Source organism: Melospiza georgiana, chromosome Z (assembly GCF_028018845.1).
Source record: "Melospiza georgiana isolate bMelGeo1 chromosome Z, bMelGeo1.pri, whole genome shotgun sequence".
Classification (NCBI taxonomy): Eukaryota; Metazoa; Chordata; class Aves; order Passeriformes; family Passerellidae; genus Melospiza; species Melospiza georgiana.
The window spans coordinates 2,311,238-2,328,759 of record NC_080465.1 but is presented as its reverse complement, the minus strand read 5'-3'; the positions used below and the strand labels follow the sequence as shown (position 1 = coordinate 2,328,759).

General features: G+C 42.2%; 1 protein-coding gene across 1 annotated transcript in view; it reads right to left on the bottom strand.

Moving 5' to 3' along the window:
* HAPLN1 (hyaluronan and proteoglycan link protein 1) overlaps nucleotides 1-14,424 on the bottom strand; it is a 62,224-nt gene extending 47,800 nt beyond the window's left edge. Inside the window, exon 1 of the mRNA XM_058044245.1 lies at nucleotides 14,377-14,424. The gene's annotated coding sequence lies outside the window, so the exon portion shown is untranslated. The remainder of the gene's footprint in view (nucleotides 1-14,376) is intronic.
* Nucleotides 14,425-17,522: the final 3,098 nt, after the last annotated feature.

Here is a 17,522-nt window from a genome sequence, read left to right as displayed (position 1 = left end):
GGCAGAAAGTGAACACTTATTTATAAACTTATTTATAAGCTTTATATCTATTAACCTCCTGTTCTCTGGGACTGGACCCTGGGCTTGAGCAGAGCAGAGCCGCAACCTGGCTGATGGTTAATCTGCTCCTAAAGTGGGTTACTCATGTGGAACGGCCACTTTTACATTCCCACAGGAGCTGCATATCCAAGGGGAGAATATCTGCTTGTTTCAGGGGCCACAGCTGTTAATACAGCAAAAAGTAGTCAACAAAATGTCACTGACAACAGAAAATTAGAAAATAGGATTCCATTAGCTGATACATCAAGGGAATAGTGGAAAGCATTCCTGACTTTTGCTAATTTTGAGGATACAGATACTCCTTAAAAAGCAGTCTCCTAGCATTAAAATGAACTAATCTGAGAGGCATAAATATAGTTGATGAGCTTTTTAATGGTCTAGTCTCACTGGAAAGGCTGTAGACAGTAGAAATCTCTTCCCCAAAAAAATCAGCTTGTTGCTCTAATTAGATCTGACACAGACTTGAGAACATGCATACAAACGCTGCATTCAGTGAAGATAAATTTCTCACCTCCAACGTGCCACTAAAAGATTACACCAGACAGAATTAATGCCTTTGAGCCCCTCTGTTTTAATCTCAGATTTACACAACACATCTTTTGAGATGCAGCCAGGGGAGTGTGTTGTTGCAAACCCAGAGTAAGGGACCATTTCCCTGGCGCTCCCAGGCTGACTTGAGGCGTTTGGCTTTGATCTTTGCTCGTGCCAGGCTGGGACAATCCCTGCCTTTAGGTACCAGAGGCATTCCAGGGAGTCTCAGCGTCCCAGATGTGCTGCAGGGAAAACCAATTAAGGAAACGCGACGAGGCCTTCCCTGCCGTGGCATGGGGACAGCAACTGTGGCAACCAAAAAAGGTTTTAGGTTTTGGTTTTTTATTTTTTTTTTTTTATTGTTTTTTTTTTTACTACAGGAATGTGGGTGGGGAGCTGGGGGGGAGAGGAAAAGAACAAACTTTGGGCATCTGATTGGGACCTCAGTTTTCACTGTGGAGTGAGAGCAAAAGGGGGAAGCCCAAACCAGAGGGGCTGGGGATGTGCTGTGGCTCCTTCCACCACAGATTTTGTCTGAGGCACTGGGTGACCTTTATTTCAACTGCTCTAAAATCAGATGCTATTTAAAATCCCAGAGATTCCCTTCATTATTACTATAAAAGGACTGGCACACGTATTTTGTGAAGGATTTCACGTTGGTCATCAGAATAGGAAAAAAAAAAAGCTTTTGATGCTAGTCTTCCACTCCAAGCACCTCTGTTTAAATGTCTCAAATTAGATTTTGTTGGAAAAAAAGGCACTGGCACACTCATAACCTGACATACTTTCCATTATAAACTCATTTCTACTATAAACTCTGAACATAAAAGCTATAAATAGCACCTCCACTACAACTCAGATTTTCCCTATGCGCTCTGAATTCAGAAACAATATTTGGACTTCAGCTGATTTCTTTCTTTATAATTCTATATAAATAAATCCTACCACTTATTTATTATTTATTTAGTTTTTTAAAAACAAAATTTTGTAAAATACTATTTTCTGTCTTGTTCTTCTGGGTGTAAGAGATTTGTTTTCAACTCAGGGAAGGACACAGAGCATTTCCCTGCTGTCCCATGGCAGAGCAAACAGCAAATCCCAGGGAAAAAAAAAAAAATCCAGGACCATGGCCCAGGATCAAACCTCTCTGCACTCACTTCAAACTTCTGCAGCTTTGAAGCACCTATAATTTCTTAATTATTTTTAATTTCAACCAAAATGATATTTTTTTTACGTCTCCCCAGGTTTCCTTCCCTTCATGAGAAGTTGTAAATATTTTGCACTGGCCTCCCACCTGTGTGCTCCCCTCCTTTCAAAAGGACATTCAGCTGGAAAAGATTCTCAGAATTCTCATTTCTTGGGCATGGATGTTAAGGATACAAGAGAATAAGATCTAAGAACCTGGCATCCAGCAGGACATCTAGAAATGGTTCCTCTAGATGTCCTAAAACATCTGAGATAATGCTGAAACCTGAAAGAAACCATGAAAACCTGAAAAAATACTCCAACAAATCTTTATGGAAAACAAATCTGCCAAAAAACCCACAAACTAAAAAAATCCCAACAAAAAACACCCAAACTAATGAAAATATTTCTGAAGTATGCAAAGTTATTCGAGACTTCTGGGTTTTAATATTGTAAATATTTTAATATTTTAATGATATATCTGTGAAGGCCCAGTTTTCCTTTTGCTGGCCACCAGAAATGAAAGGAAAAGTGACTTAATTTTGCAGCACTGGCAAAACAGTGCAGTGGATGCTGCCAAAGATAAATATTGTTTGGTTTTCAGCAGGCAAAATGAGAGGTTAAGCAACACTGTCTATGGCTCCTGGTCCCTGGAGCAAATTAATTTCACAAGAGACATCCACAGCTGCAAATTCAAGAAACCCTTTCAGTTGCAAGGTAGATGGGGGGAATATCCTCACCTGGAAATTTTTCTGGCCCAAGTGTTCCCTGCTAGGCTGTTCCTTGAGTTCATAAATGTGTATTTAGGATTCTCTGCATTGTGGGTATGTACAGGGAAAAAAAAAACCAACAAGATTTCTCTTAGATTTGGAACTGCTGAGTTCCAAATCGAAGGGAAATCTTGTGATTTATATATAATAAATCTTGTGATATATATATCATAAATATTGCGATTTACATATAGTAATATATTATTATATCATATAATATATTATCATATAATAATATATTATTATATAATAATTATAAGGTGTTCCAGAACATCAGTTTTAATTTAAAATAAATAAATTTATATTAATATTTAATATATATTTATATGTATGTTTATATTTATGTTTATAGACATATTTATGCTTATGTACATATTTATATACATATTTATTTATCTATGTATATAAATCTAAATATATCTAAATATATATATAAATATAAAAATAGATTAAAAATATATAAAATTTTAACTTTGAGTCCACTTAGATTACTTGATGCTGGCTGCCATCTCTCTCTTTTGGCATTTAAGATGCAGGGATAAAAAACAATTTGCAAGAGCCACATATTATGTTCATGGTTCTGAAGGAATCCTCCTGAGGATGAGCTATGGCAGGGTTGCTGGAGAACACTGCAGTAGTCTGCCATTTCTCAGAGAGTCCCACAGCTCCTATTTTTTTAAAAAAACTGAAAATGTAATGTCAGAAGTGTAACAACTGGCTGTTAAAATGCAACATAATTAATGCCTTCATGGGGAATATCTTTTCCAAGCTGAATGTCAAAGTTCATGTTGGCTTTCCTGAATCCCCAAGGTCAGAAATGCGCCTAAATCCCACGTGCCAAAATCTGGAAAACCCCAAATTATCTAAAATCTGTGGCATCTCCTCATGCAATAAATAAAAGTGATTTTTACTTTGTGACATCTTTTATCAAGCACATACCCACAGAGCAAGGGGTCAGCACATGAAATAATTTTACCTACTTCGAATAAAAAGTGCCTAAAATCCTTCAGATGACGCTTGCGGATCTATAAATCAGTAATTTCAGAGGCTATCCACACTTTAACAGGAAAATGAAGTCAGAAAATCAAATGAAATATTATTGGCCTCTGAGTCAATGAGTCAGAAGACATTAGCACACACAGCCCTCGCTGTAATTACTCCAGATTTTTCAGGCTGCTGTATTAACCTTTAGAAAAGTAAATAGTGGAAAGCTGCACGACTGTCTTCAACAAAGCTGGAGCCAGAACTGCCTTTTTTGTCTTCTGCAGAAAAGAACAATAACCTCATTGCTCAAGGCGTTTTGACCGGATTTTTATTTTCCTTTGACTCATGTAGGCATTTATTTGTCTTGGTAAAGTAAGTGCACATGCAATATATCTTCCGCAAAGTGAATAAGGGGAGGGGTCTTCTTGCATTCAAAAGGTTGCACTGATTTCCATATATAATTTATATTATTACGTTTGTTTTTTTAATTTTAATTTTTCTCACCAAAATGTATCATTTATAAGTGACAATCTGTATGAATTTTAGATAGGCTTTCTCTTTGTTTGCACACCTTGCCTGTGTAATTTATGTTTTTTCCAGGAAGCAAATTGGAAAGTTGAAGCAGTTGAATTTTCTTTCTCTCCTAGATGATTCCCAGCACTCTCAGGCAGTCTAGATCCTTTTGTTTCACTCCCATCCACTTTCACTGCAGTCTGCAACACTCAGGCATCTCTCCTGAATTTGCAATAATGCCTATTTGAAGATGGCAGCACAAAACTCCATTTTCCAAAGGAATTGCTGCTGTGGGCTCAGTGGCTCAACATCTCGCCAAAGCTCACAAACCGTGAGTTTGAAAATAAAAAAAAAAAAAAAAGTGATTTTGCACAGAAAAAAGAGTGATGTGGTACCAAGTGAGCAGAGATTGATGGCAGAGATGCTCTACCCATGCAGCTCCTCTGGTTTCCTCCCTGACAATCCCTCCCAAAGCCACTGGGCACGGCCAGGAACAGGAGCCGTGGCTCGCACGAAGAGGATGGGACAAGGGACATTCCTGGGGACGGCGCCACGAGGAGAAATGAACATTTCCCTGAGATGAAGGGCACAGCCGGCCTTGCTTGGCCCAGCTGGCCGCACAGACACATTGCACAGGTGCCAGGTGAGCTGCAGCAATAGCTGTGTCCCCACGCCATCCCCTGCCAGCAGGGGAAGTTTCATCGTCTCATTTCGGTCGGTGGAGGGATGGAGGACCGAGAGCCTCCAACTTGTTCCAAGTCACAGCAGGATTTAGGTCTGAGCCGGGGACTGGAGCAAGGCTCCACCAGCAGCAGTAAAATATCCTTACAGGAAAGTGTCCTAACTACTCAGCAATCCTCCCTCTCTTATTAAAAGCAATACATAATTAAAAGACAACGGCTAATATTGGTTTTTCAGGTGCCTGGATATCAAAATGATGCTGCGCCACATTCTCTGCTGGCACAGCAAGTTCTCTCCTTGGAGCAGGGAGGAGTTAGGATGGCAGTAATGATCCCTGGAAATCCTGCGTGGGCTCTCCATTGTGCATTGAGATGTTGTTCTGAGTGGCAGTGAGATGATATTATTATTATTATTATTATTATTATTATTATTATTATTATTATTATTATCATTATCATTATCATTATCATTATCATTATCATTATCATTATCATTATCATTATTATTAATTATTATTTTAGATATTAATTATTATATATTAATATTATATATTAATATTTTAATTATATATTATATTAATACATCAAAATATTTTGTTTTCCCCCCACTATTTTTACCTTCCTTTTTCCTTGAAAGGCTCTAGAAAACACAGCTTTTTGTGGTATCTTCTCCTTTTTTAAATCTTCATTCTCTCCAGTATACTCCTGCAGTTCATATATTTGAGCTTTCCATTGTAAGCACAAAGGCCAAAAGAGTTTTCCTACTGGGAGTCAAGGCTCTTATCTGATATTATGGCTTCAAAACTGGTGACTTAATAAAACAAACACACAAAATGTTATGAGAATTTTTTTTTTTTTTTTTTTAGTTTTTTAATGTTTTCTAGGCCACCTGCCATATTTAAGCTTCCATGGCAGACGAACATGAACCAAATTTTCCATTTTCCTTGAGGTAAACCCACTTGCATTCCCTGTGTGTTCTGCTGTCCTAACTAAAGTCTGGGAAGAGCTTATATATGTGCAGGGAATCAGAATTGCCTTTTTCATGGCAATATTTATGAGAATAAAAAGAGAATAAAAAGCTATGGCTGTTGACCAGAAGAGTGTTTAATTTGTCCTTTTGCTCCTTTTTATTAGCATGTTTTAACAGAAATTACAAACATTTAGTTGCAAAAGAAGAGGAGTATCCTTCTTCTTGCTTTCTTCCAGACAAAAAAATTTCCATCTATAAATTTCCCTGCTAATGGGGTCGTGAGTCCTCGGGCAAAAGAGCCATTCCTCATAGGTGGGACAAAAAGAAAGCCAAAATAGGGAATATTCAAGCCAGATTAAAAAAAAAAAAAGAAAGAAAGAAAAAAAGAAACAAAAAGGACAAATAAGAAAAAAAAAAAGAGAAAAAAAGGAAAAAAAAAAGGAAAAAAAAGACAAATAAGAAAAAAACAAAAATGAAAAAAAGAAAAAGAAAAAAAGAAAAGTCAAATTGATTCTTTGGTGTCAAAGAAACTCAGAGATGGTGTGGTTCCACATTAGGGACCTCCACCTCCCTCTCTTTAGGTATTTTTCAGGGTGAGCTCAGGCCCTCCACCATGTGGTCACCATTTTTATACTTAGAATCATAAGATTTTGTTTTACTTTATGTGGTAAACTCGATATAAATGGAAAGTTACTACATATGTATATATATACATACGTATATATACACACACATATATATATACATATATACATATATATATATATATATACACACATATACACGTATATATATATATACACATACATATATATATGCACACAGATATAATATATATATATTTATAGAAATAATTATATATTTATGTATATATATGTATATATAAAAAAAGCATAAAGCTTGTCAGTCATCTTTCCCTTCCATAACTCTGCAGTTATAATAATGAAGAGTGGATGAATATCATTGTGTGTGTAAGGAGGGTTGTTGTCTGACATGATTATTTTGCACACTGTAAAGTCGCAGGAATAAATACAGATTTACAGAAAGCTGTAACCAGCTGGAAGTAAAACCACATTTCCCCAGCACAATGTCAGGGAAAGGCTGAAGTCCAAAAAAAAAATTGCAATAATTCAGTAATGATCAACCAACGTTCCTCAGATAAAATAAAAGAATCTCTATCAATCACCACATGCAGCAAAAATAAGTCACTTTTGAAATACGGCTTAACAGAATCTGTCTCCTGGTCTGGAAATAAATGTCTGTGCTTTCTCTTGACACTTGCAGAGTTTTCCCTAAGTGTGACAGTTTAACTTTTTATAGGCAACCATTATTCCTCGGAAAAGTCCTATTTATGGGACATTATCTCATAATTCTCTGCATAATTTGCTGCCTGATAGGTCTTGAAAAAGAGTAAATCTGAAACTTCTATCAACTTGGTGTGAAAAATGGATCACTCAGCACAGTAACATTCACAAGTGAGGATGCCTCTTCTGTCTCAGACTTGCAGAATGTGACTGAAAATAAATAATTTTTAAGTTTTGAGCGCCCAAATGAGTTTTGAAGTCAGATTGGGGTGAACTGTTCCTGTATTTGAATTGCTTTGCTCAGGAACAGAGTTATGATTTGGGCTGCAAAGTGTGAATTGTCATTTGCCTCTTTAGATTTTGTTAAATATTTTCCTGCTTTTTTAGATGCCAAACTGTCTTTGTAGGTTGTTATACTGGTGCCTCAGTTTACCCCTTTTTGTTTTGAGAAAACAATATATTCCTTTTTTTAAAAATTATTATTTATTTTATTTCTCCAGTCAGGCAAAACCATTTAAAGGCAAAATAAATTAAGAAAAAAACTTCAAAAGAAAAATAACTCAGTCTCTTCCTACTTTGCAATTTCTAGAAAAACCTTTGCATATTTTCTATTCCCTTTTCCAAGGAATAGAAAATGAAAAACCTTGAAGGGCACCAATGCTGACTAGCCCTGGCAAAACCCCATTTGAAACGTGCCTCCATTGTCACAGTGAGCCATTTATTTCCTAACCACTTTTGAAAACATGTCACACTAGTTTTGCCAAGAAAGCATCTCCCCAGCTCCCTTATGAAGATGTTAAACTTGCCACTGCTGTTCCTCCATCCTGCTGGGGAAATGCCCTGCTGGGCTGGAAAGTTTTTCTTTTTGTCTGGTTTGATCAGAGCAGAGCTCGCATTAAAATGCAGATGGAGTCAGCTATGGGGGTTGCTTTGGGAAAAAAAAAAATATATATGTATATATAAAAGCAACATCTGCCTCTTTCTCTTAGCCTGCTTGTGGGGAGAAAACAGATGAAGTGCCTGGAAATGGGGAGCAACAGCCCAAGAATTGTCTGTATTTTCTGCATCAGCCACAAGAGCTGAATTAGTGGTCTCCCTATCTGCTTTTTCAGCTGGGCAAAATCTGGAAAATTCTTGGGAGATCAACATCTTTGCTGTTTTTCCCTGGATCTTGGCTCACAGAGATGGCCACCATGTCCCCACAGCACAACAAGGATGATAAATGTGACCAGGCATGCCAGCACCAGGCACAGTCACTGCATTTACACAGACCTCAGAATGGTTTAGCTCAGAGAAGAACTTCAGGAAACATCAATTTTATTTACTTGCGAATGGGTTCTAATGAAACTAAACAAGGAATAAATACAGCAACAGCTGGAAAAACCCAACCCAACCCAACCCAAAAGATCTCTCTGCCTGACGTGCTGACAAAAGCTGAGTCACGTTTTGTGCACATGTTTTAGACCTATAGAATCAAAGCAATCAGAAAAACAAGTCACAAAGGCTCAGCAAAACCCAACATTTTGCCACAGATACTTGAAAATCCAGAAACGCGGCTTTTCTGAAAATAACAGCGCGTGCATAAATCCTCCAGCTTAAGCCTGAAATGAAAATCCCAGACCTTCCCTGCTGTGTGTGCAGCACCTTGGGGGTTAAAAAAGCTGAGCAAATCACCTCAGACCATGGGCAGCATGGTCAGAAAGTGGTGGCACCACCATGCTCTGCTGCAGCTGCACCTCGCGTGCATCACTGACATTTCAGTGGGAAAACCACCACACACCCTGCAACGTTATTTTTCTCAGATATGGCTCTTAAAAATCTTTTGACTGGGCCCAACACGCCAGTGTTTTCACATTTTTCACCGTGCTTTTCCTGTTTCTAGGCAGTGTTATTTTTATGTGGCTCAGGGGTGGTTTTCTTTTTTGCCTGAAAATAAGTTTATGGGAAAAAAAAACCCCCTACCGAACCCAACCAGCAATCACATAAATATATTGGATTGTAGCATGTTAATGAATAGGTAGGTAGTTATTTTTCAGTTGGAGAGTTTTGGAAGTTATTTTGGCAATGAAAGTTCTTTTTTCCTACATTAATCATGTCCTTCTTCCATAGGGTACAGGCCTTGGTTCCTCTGCTCTTTGCAAATGAGCGGAGTTTTGCTGAATGCTTTATTGACATCACCTTGTAGGTACTCACATCTATAAAATCTGAGCAGATTTGGGGCTTTATGAGCTGCTTCCTGATCCGCCATGTGCGTATGCAAATAGATGAAGAGTTTTATTCACTGAGGGCTGTTTGAGTTTCCATTGATTCCACCCCGTCACTGACGTGAGCAATGTCGATTATTTCTGTTTTTTCTGGATCTCCCAGAGCAGAGGATGCACACAGGCTGCCACTTCTCCCTGTGTGCAGGCAGCACTGCAGGGAGGGGATTCTGAGCATTAAAAAGTGTTAATCACAGCAGATTTAGGGATTCCTCATGGCAGGGTTCGCTTCTTGACACAATTTAGGTGCCAGCTGAATTATCAGGCAGTGCAAATCAACATAAGGCATGCAGAAACCCCTTAATACACCCTAACAAAACTGATCAAACCCAAATTTGAGCTATCTCTGAGTAAACCCATGGCAGAGAAGCTGAAACTAGATCACCTTTAAGCTCCCCTTCCAACCCAAATAATTCCATGTTCCCAACTTTTCCCTCTTTTTGCGCCGGAGCAGTTTGAAACTTATTGTTTCTTACCACCTAACATTTCTGTCAAGCCTGTCTCCATTTTAATCTGCCTCCAATAGCCCACATTTTCCTTGCATTGGATATATTTCCTTGCTTAAGGTAATTAGAAGCTGTTATTAATGGAAAGATGTCTCCAGATAATGGTCTCCTGCAGTGAGGCAAATGCCAAGATGACATTTTTTGGAGCACGACACATTTATCCAGGGACAGTCTTCTGTCTCACCTCTTTTTTTTTTTTTTTTTTTTTTTTTTCTGCTGTGCCAAGCCATTAATGATGCAGATTTTGCCCTGATGTGCCCTGCAGTGGCAGTGACTCTGTGTGCCAGTGGAAAACTTGGTCCCAGGAGCCTTGCGGAGCCCCTCGTTAATGAAGTTTGTGTTTCTTTGCCCTGTGATTCACAGCACCAGGCTGGGCAGAGCTGAAGGGAAAGGCAAAGCCACCTATGCAGCACAGGACTGAGCCAATTAGCTCGCTTGCTGCTGTGATATTTTGCCTTCCTAGTCTGTAATTCATAAACTTTTCCTGATTAATGGGAAAGCAGGCTGTAGCCGTTAACTCACCATTTTGGTAACAACCTCCTGTGGCAATATTTCACGTGAGCCTTGGGTAAAGGTTTAAATGTTTGTGGGTTTTTTTAATTTTAATTTTTTTTTTTTTTTTTTTTTTTTTTTTTTTTTTTTTTTTTTTTTAGGTATTGATCATGTTTGAGACACCCAGCCTGTTGTCCTAATCTAAATAAAACAAAAAAAATATAGTTTTCAAAGCTGACAGAGGGAGAATGGCGCAGGAATTTTCTGTTCTGCTGAGTGTGACGTTGCCATTTGATTTCCTGCTCAGTGATGACAACCAGGAGAAAGTTAAGCACAGGGAGCTTGAATTTGCCTGTTTTAATAACTATTCACTTATTTACCTATTTTAATAACTCTTTTGCCCCATTGGCCACTGTGGCACTTATTTTAAATTTGTAGGATCAGAACCATGTATCCACCTCGTTTGGGTGATGTGCAGTGTTGATGGAGGCATTTTAAAAGAAAAGCTGAGGAAGTAGAAGCCTGTGAGATTCCATAAATCCCATCACAAAGTACATCCAGATGCATGTTTGCCTGCCTAAAACTTTGTCATGGATTGGATCATTTTAAGAGCTATGAGAACTGACAGCACCTGAATTCCTACCACTGAATAAACAATCTTTACAATGGCTAAATAAACAATTTTTCCTTTCCCCAGTAAAAAAGGCAATTTTAGCTGTGAGTGTGTCTGACTTCTGAGGAAGGTGGGGATAAACAGCAGGTGAAAAGAAGAAAAAAAAAGGTTTACGATCTTTTATCAGATATTAGAAATGCATTTTCTTTGTGATTATCATTGACACAATATTCAGGAAAAAACAAAGGGAATTAAGAAAAGCACATCCTATGTGATCAAGGACTTTTGGAAGGAGCTTTGAAATCCTTGCTGCTGGACACAGCTTCTCCTGGCACAATATTTGGGCAGAAATTTCCTCACTTGCACACTAACAGCCAAATTGGTTGTTAAGTTGTGGGGTTTTTCTGACTGAGTGGTTTAAAAAGCCTCTGCAAATAGATGTTAGTGTCAAATGATAAATAGAAGCCAAATGATTTAAATAGAATTATGATGATTTAAATAGATTATAAATAGAAGCCATATGATTTTTGTCATATCTAATGGACATTCAAAACACAGAGACAACCTCCCTAAAAATATAGTTTAAAATAATCCCAACAAAAAACCTGATTTTGGTTTCTAATGGTAAACATGAATAAAACTAACTACTTACAGTCGAACTGCACCTGAAATTAGTTACAGATGTTGAGAATTTAAGAGAATTCTGCCAAAAGACTCGGCAATTTCCACTAGGTGGCATCCAGCGACCGCGTTTGGGCCGCCTTATCTCCACAAAACCTCCCATTCATAGGGCAGATAAAGAGCTGCATTATTAATTTATACCACTGCATCCACTCTACACCTAATATTTGTTTAGCCAGCTGCTTCCTCTAATCCTCCTTAAACACCGTTGATTGAAATCCTAAGCATATTCAGAGTTTTTAATTTTTTTTTTATTTTGCTTTTTTTAATTTTTTTTTTTTTTCCCCTACCCCAAAGAACATTTTGTTACCTACAAGTTACAAGCTGCCTTTTCAGGCTCTGCACTGTGTGCTACAGTTCCTACCAGAGGAGACAGAATGTCTAATACTTCCTCACCACCAACAGAAGCAGCTTGTCATGTGAAAATAACTTTATTTTTTTTTTCCCCCTTCCCCACAAAATTTTTTTTCATTTCCCTAGAGTTCGAGCAACGGAATACACCGTCAGGTTTACAACGAAACAGAAATGCTGAATATTTCAACTTCCAGGAATGGTTTTAAGCGCTGCTTCAGTGAGAAAAAAAAGCAAACGAAAAGCAGAAAACATTAATTCCAGTTTTCGCACCTTCATCCTTGCAGCGAATTGGAAAACTTTAAATATATTTAAACGCAAGCAATTGCAAGGTCTCCCTCCACTTGAGGAGCTCAGAGCACCTTTTAAGGGGTGGTCCACGCTGGTTGCAGATTTTTTACTGAGGGGCAAAAGGATGTTAAGTGACCTCATTAAATATTGATAACTGTCCTTTTGGCTGCAGGCTGTGACAAAAATATTCCTTTTAGTCACATATCAGCATAAGAATAACAACTTTTGGGGGCCTACAGTAGAAAACACTTTTCTTGCCAGTTTTACAAACTGCAATGCAACAGAACCCCTCCATCCTTTCCTGAAACCTTTTCTCCCTCTGCCCCAAGCTTTTGAAGTCCTTTGGGGTTTTGTTTGGTTGGCTTTTTAGGGTGTTTTTTTTTTTTAGCATTTGTGTTGTTTTGACCAGGCTCAGTGGCATGGGAAGGAGCTGAGCCCCCTGGGTTTGGGTGAGAGGATGCTCTGCTGTGAAGCCTCTGGCCGGGACAACACTTTTCTTCCTGATGGGCTTTTTTCCTCTTTCCTGTTGGAATCTGCTGGTGCATCCAGGAATCTCATTAGGAAAACTAGCCTTTTGGCAAAATTTCAGTGAGGACTGGCAGTGTCTTCATTATCACATTTATTTTTAGGGGTGTTACCTTGCAAAAGCTGCTCTCCATCCACATCTTTCCCGCCCTACTTCAGTTCAAAGTGTTGAAAATCATCACAAACTGGTCTTTTTTTTGGTTTGTTTGTTTTTTTTTTTTTTTTTTTTTTGTTCCCTCCTGCGTTCCTCCTCCTCCTCCCCTTTCCCCTTGGCAGGTGTGTAAGGGTTGGGGTCTCAGGTGATGCGCCCAGAACAACTTTGCTGAGCTGTGCTTTACAAGACTGAGCTTTGGTGGCTTCAGCAGACCCCAAAACCCCGAGAAAACCAGAAAAACTTTTGCCTGTGTGCGTGGCAGGAGGGCTTTGCCACACCTTGGCACTGCAGATCCCTCCCTCACAGCGGCCACTGGTGAGTTTTGCTGACTGTGACCTGCATTTCCCCACCTGTCTCTAGAATCTGTGTTTGCTTAGAGGGGTCTGCACCCACGTCCACACCACCTAAATTCATCTGTGCTGTCAAACGCCACATCACACACACTCCTGGCATCAGCAGGGCTCTTTCCAGGGTCCCTTCTCCCCACGTTTAGGCATTGAGACAGACATAAATACAAATTTATTGCTGCTCATCACCTACACGACACCGAGCACCAACATATATGGCAGCACTTTGCGCCCTGAAAGGCCCCAGCAGCAATTAAACCCTCACTAATTATACACAAACAGCAATAAACCTCCTTAATTCAAGCACACCAAAAGCTCTCCAGCCCTTGCTATCTCAACCCACCACACAGGGAGTTTTGCCATGAAAAACACGTCCTGAATGGCAATTTCTCTATGGGTTTGACCCCAAATAAACAGGCAGTAAAATGGTGCAGCTCTCGGAGCCCTGGACCAGCTCGTGTGCAGCTACATCTGCAAAATGTACATCTGTAAAATGATAAAGCTGAGGCATCCCAGCTTTATCAGGGATGGAGATGGTGCAGGAGCCCGTGCCAAACCTTGTTCAGGCTTCCCTCGACAATAAATAGCCAAATATGACATCAGTATGCAACATATCACATCTTATCAAAATCCTCTTGCTTCTGGCTGGATGGGCAGAACTTTTTGCAGATTCTGCTTCCAGCCCTTGAAACTTTTTTTGTTTTTCAGTCTACCGTGCTCTTTTCCCCTGAAAACGTCCTGAAAACTTGCAAAAGCATCTGAATGGATGGAGAAATACTTAAAGAGCAATGCTTAAAAACGAAAAGCAAAACGAATAAACAAAAAGAAAGGACAAATGTCTGCGAGGAGAACAATCCCACAGGAGGAAGCCACAGAGCAGAACTTTTTTGTCTTTCTGCCGCTGCAACATGATCCCTCCTTCGGCAGCACAGAGCGCTTAAAAGTCAAATTCACTGAAGTTTAGCCGGTTTCAATCCGCCTTTCACCCTCCTCAGCTGCCAAGCAGAGCTCCCAAAAACCCCTTTGGGGCAGGCAGCCCCTGCAGGCGCTGCTCGCCCGGGTCCCCATCCCACCTGGAGCAGCGAAAAAGTAACCAAAAAACTTTCCCAAAAGTTTGATTTTTTCGCTTTTTTTTTTTTTTTTCCCCCTCCCCTTTACCTTGCGAGTGGAGATGCTCTCGGGACTCTCCAGCGGCCGGGCGCGGAGGGCAGGGGAGCGCAGGAGGGAAGTTTGTGGCGCTCGCCTTGAGTCGGAGCGTGTCCGTGTGTCCGTCTGTGTCCCGAGCGTCTCTCTGTGGACCCGGTCCAGGCCAGGGAGAGCCACTTTCTCACCGAGAGGAAAAGAAAAGCGACACGTCATGAGTTAAGTACGCCCTCCAAGATGTCTTAATTACAGCTCCCAGGAATGAGGGGGGGGAATCAAACCCGCAGGATTTTTTTTTATTTATTTTTTTAATTTTTTTTTTTTTTTTTTTTTTTTTTCGGCGGTTTTTGCCCTGCGGTTCGCACGCACGCCCAAACCTCCCCCGGAGCTGCAGGATGCTCTGTCCCCCTCTCCAGGTCCCTGTCCTCGCCCCTCGGGTCCTGCCCGCCCAGATCCGCACCTAAAAAAGCCTCTCTCAAACTCCGCTGCGAGTCCCGAGCTAAAAGCTACACGCGACAAAAAAAAAAAAAAAAAAAAAAAAAAAAAAAAGGAAAAAAAAATTAAAAAAAAAAGGGGGGGGGGGAGAGAAAAAGAAAGAAGTTGGTAGTGTGTTCCTCATGAAGAGAGCATTGAGTTTAGGGATTTAGGGTGTGTGACACCCGGGGAAACGTGACGCTTTTCTGACCGCTTGCCTCCCAGCCCCCGCTCCTTTTTTTCCTTTTTTTACCCATTAACTCCGAGGGAGGGATGCAGGAAAGCAGGAAAGGGGGGAAACAGCTGGACCCAACAGGATCCCCTCCTGTTCCTCCCTCACCCCCAGCTTCCAGCAGGGCTGTAAACCCAGGAAACAAACAAACCCTCCTTCTCTTATCACACCCCAAAAGCAGAACACACCTTGCTCAGGGCCCTGGCATCCCCAAATCCCAAGGCTTCATGCAATCCCTGAATGCCACCCCAAATTATTCCTCCAGCACCAAAAATTTCTTGCTGTTGTCCCCCTACACCTCGTAAGACACAGAGCCCCCAAAGGGATCTGCCAAAATCCACAAAGTGTGTGGTTTTAACCCCTTAAACGCCACGGCACGAGAAGCACACGCAGAGTCAAATCTCACACCTGATAACTGGAGGCAGAAGGTGTGGACGGTGTTGCATCTCGGAACGTGTCTAAGTCTAAAAAAGCAACCAACCAAGAGCAAAACCCCAAATCCAACAACGGCAGATGAAAGGAACAGAGCGGGGAAGAGGCCAAGCCTTGTTGGTGGCACTACGTGTTGGCAAGTTTGGGCTCAAATCATGTCACTTGTGCAAAGCAGGTGCTGGTTTTTACCGTGCTTGAGGGAAACGAGGTTCTTGATGTCTAAATCTCCCAACAGCATCAGGAAATAAATGAGTTCTTAACTCCTAAAATTTGCTAGGTCAAAAAGCACAGGCGGTCCAGCCGACTTGGTCCTGTGGATGAATTTTATCCTCTCCCCTTCCCCTGCTCCTTCTCTGATGCTGAGCAGAAGAGTGAGGCCGTGTCACACCCACTGCAAGTCCCCAACATCATTTTCCAGCCTGGGGACCCCGCTCGGCTTTTATCATGGTGGGTGTCAAAACTGTCATCAAAAGAGGCTGCAGCAGCCCATCAATGCAGGAAATGCCAGAGCTGAGGCACATCTGAGAGGGGACACGGGCTCCCTCCAGCACAGCCCGCTGGAAGGGAGAAGAAAAGGAAAATAAAGCAAATAAAACGAAAATAAAACAAATAAAACAAAAATAAAACAAACCCTGGGCAAATAAACACGGCCCTGTCTGGAATCGTGGAGCGTCCTGACATGGAGAGGAACCGTGAGGATCACGGGAGCCCAGCTGCACAGGACACCCCGGCAATCCCACAAAGTGTCAGGGTGTCGGTGTGAGGTTGCTAATAAACCTCAGGTTTATTAATTAAAGGTTATTAATTAAAATTTACTGGGGGAAGGGGGGTGTGAAAGGCCTGCAGTGCACTTCTGTGCAGTGAAATATCAAGGTGCAGGCGGCCTCAGGGAAGGTGTTTGGGGACCAAGGATGCTCGGACATGGCCGAGATTATTGTCCTGCATGAAATTCACAGTCCATTTTCTCCGTGCAGCTGCCTTCGGCACCTCTTTCATTGCCAGATGCCTTCAAATTCCACAATTATTCCTCCTGCACAAGTCCTGCAGACCGGTGGTGGATCTGCTGCTGGTGCCCAGGACACCCCAGGCATCTCCTCCTTCACCCCTCCTGTGGCCCCTCACCCCAAATCTCATTTCCAGGGAGGTGCTCCCTCTGAATCCGGGCAAAGGGAAGGATTCAGGCATGAAATGAAGCACCCTTGATCCCACTGGGGAAGATGTGAGGTAAACCCAGGGGCTGGGTCCCCATCCCGGGGATGGGATGAGGGATATAGGATGGGGAGCAGGATGTGGGGTGCGGGATGTGGGGCAGGACGTGAGATAGGGAGCGGGATGAGGGGGATGTGTGATGGGGAGCGGGATGCGGGATGGGGAGCAGGATGCAGGATATGGGGCAGGATGTGAGGTGGGGAGCAGGATGCAGGTTGTGGGATGCGGGATGCGGGATGGGGAGCGGGATGCGGCACCCGGGGGTCGGGCAGGGGCTTCCCACCCTCCTGGGGGGCGCGGCCCCGGCCCCTCCCGGCCGAACAAAGGGACGATTCTTCGGGGCGGCCGGAGCGCTGCCCGTCCGTCCGTCCGTCCGTCCGTCCGTCCCCGCCTCCGCCGCGGAGGAAGCGGGCTCGGATTTCAATAACAGAGGGGGCTTTGATGGGGCACGGCGAGAAAGCGCAGCTCCGGCGGCGGGGCCGGGGCCGGGCGGGCGGGAGGAGCCGCGGGGGCCCCGAGGGCGGGATGCGGGATGGGGAGCGGGATGCGGGATGGGGAGCGGGATGCGGGATGCGGGATGAGGGGGATGCGGGATGGGGAGCAGGATGTGGAATGAGGGATGGGGAGCAGGATGCAGGATATGGGGCAGGATGTGAGGTGGGGAGCAGGATGCGGGATGTGGGGAACAGGATGCGGGATGGGGAGCGGGATGTGGGATGGCGAGCAGGCAGGATGCAGGAGGCAGGATACGGGGCAGGATGCACGGCGGTGTGCGGGGCGGGGTGGAGCAGGATGTGGGGCAGGATGCGGGGTC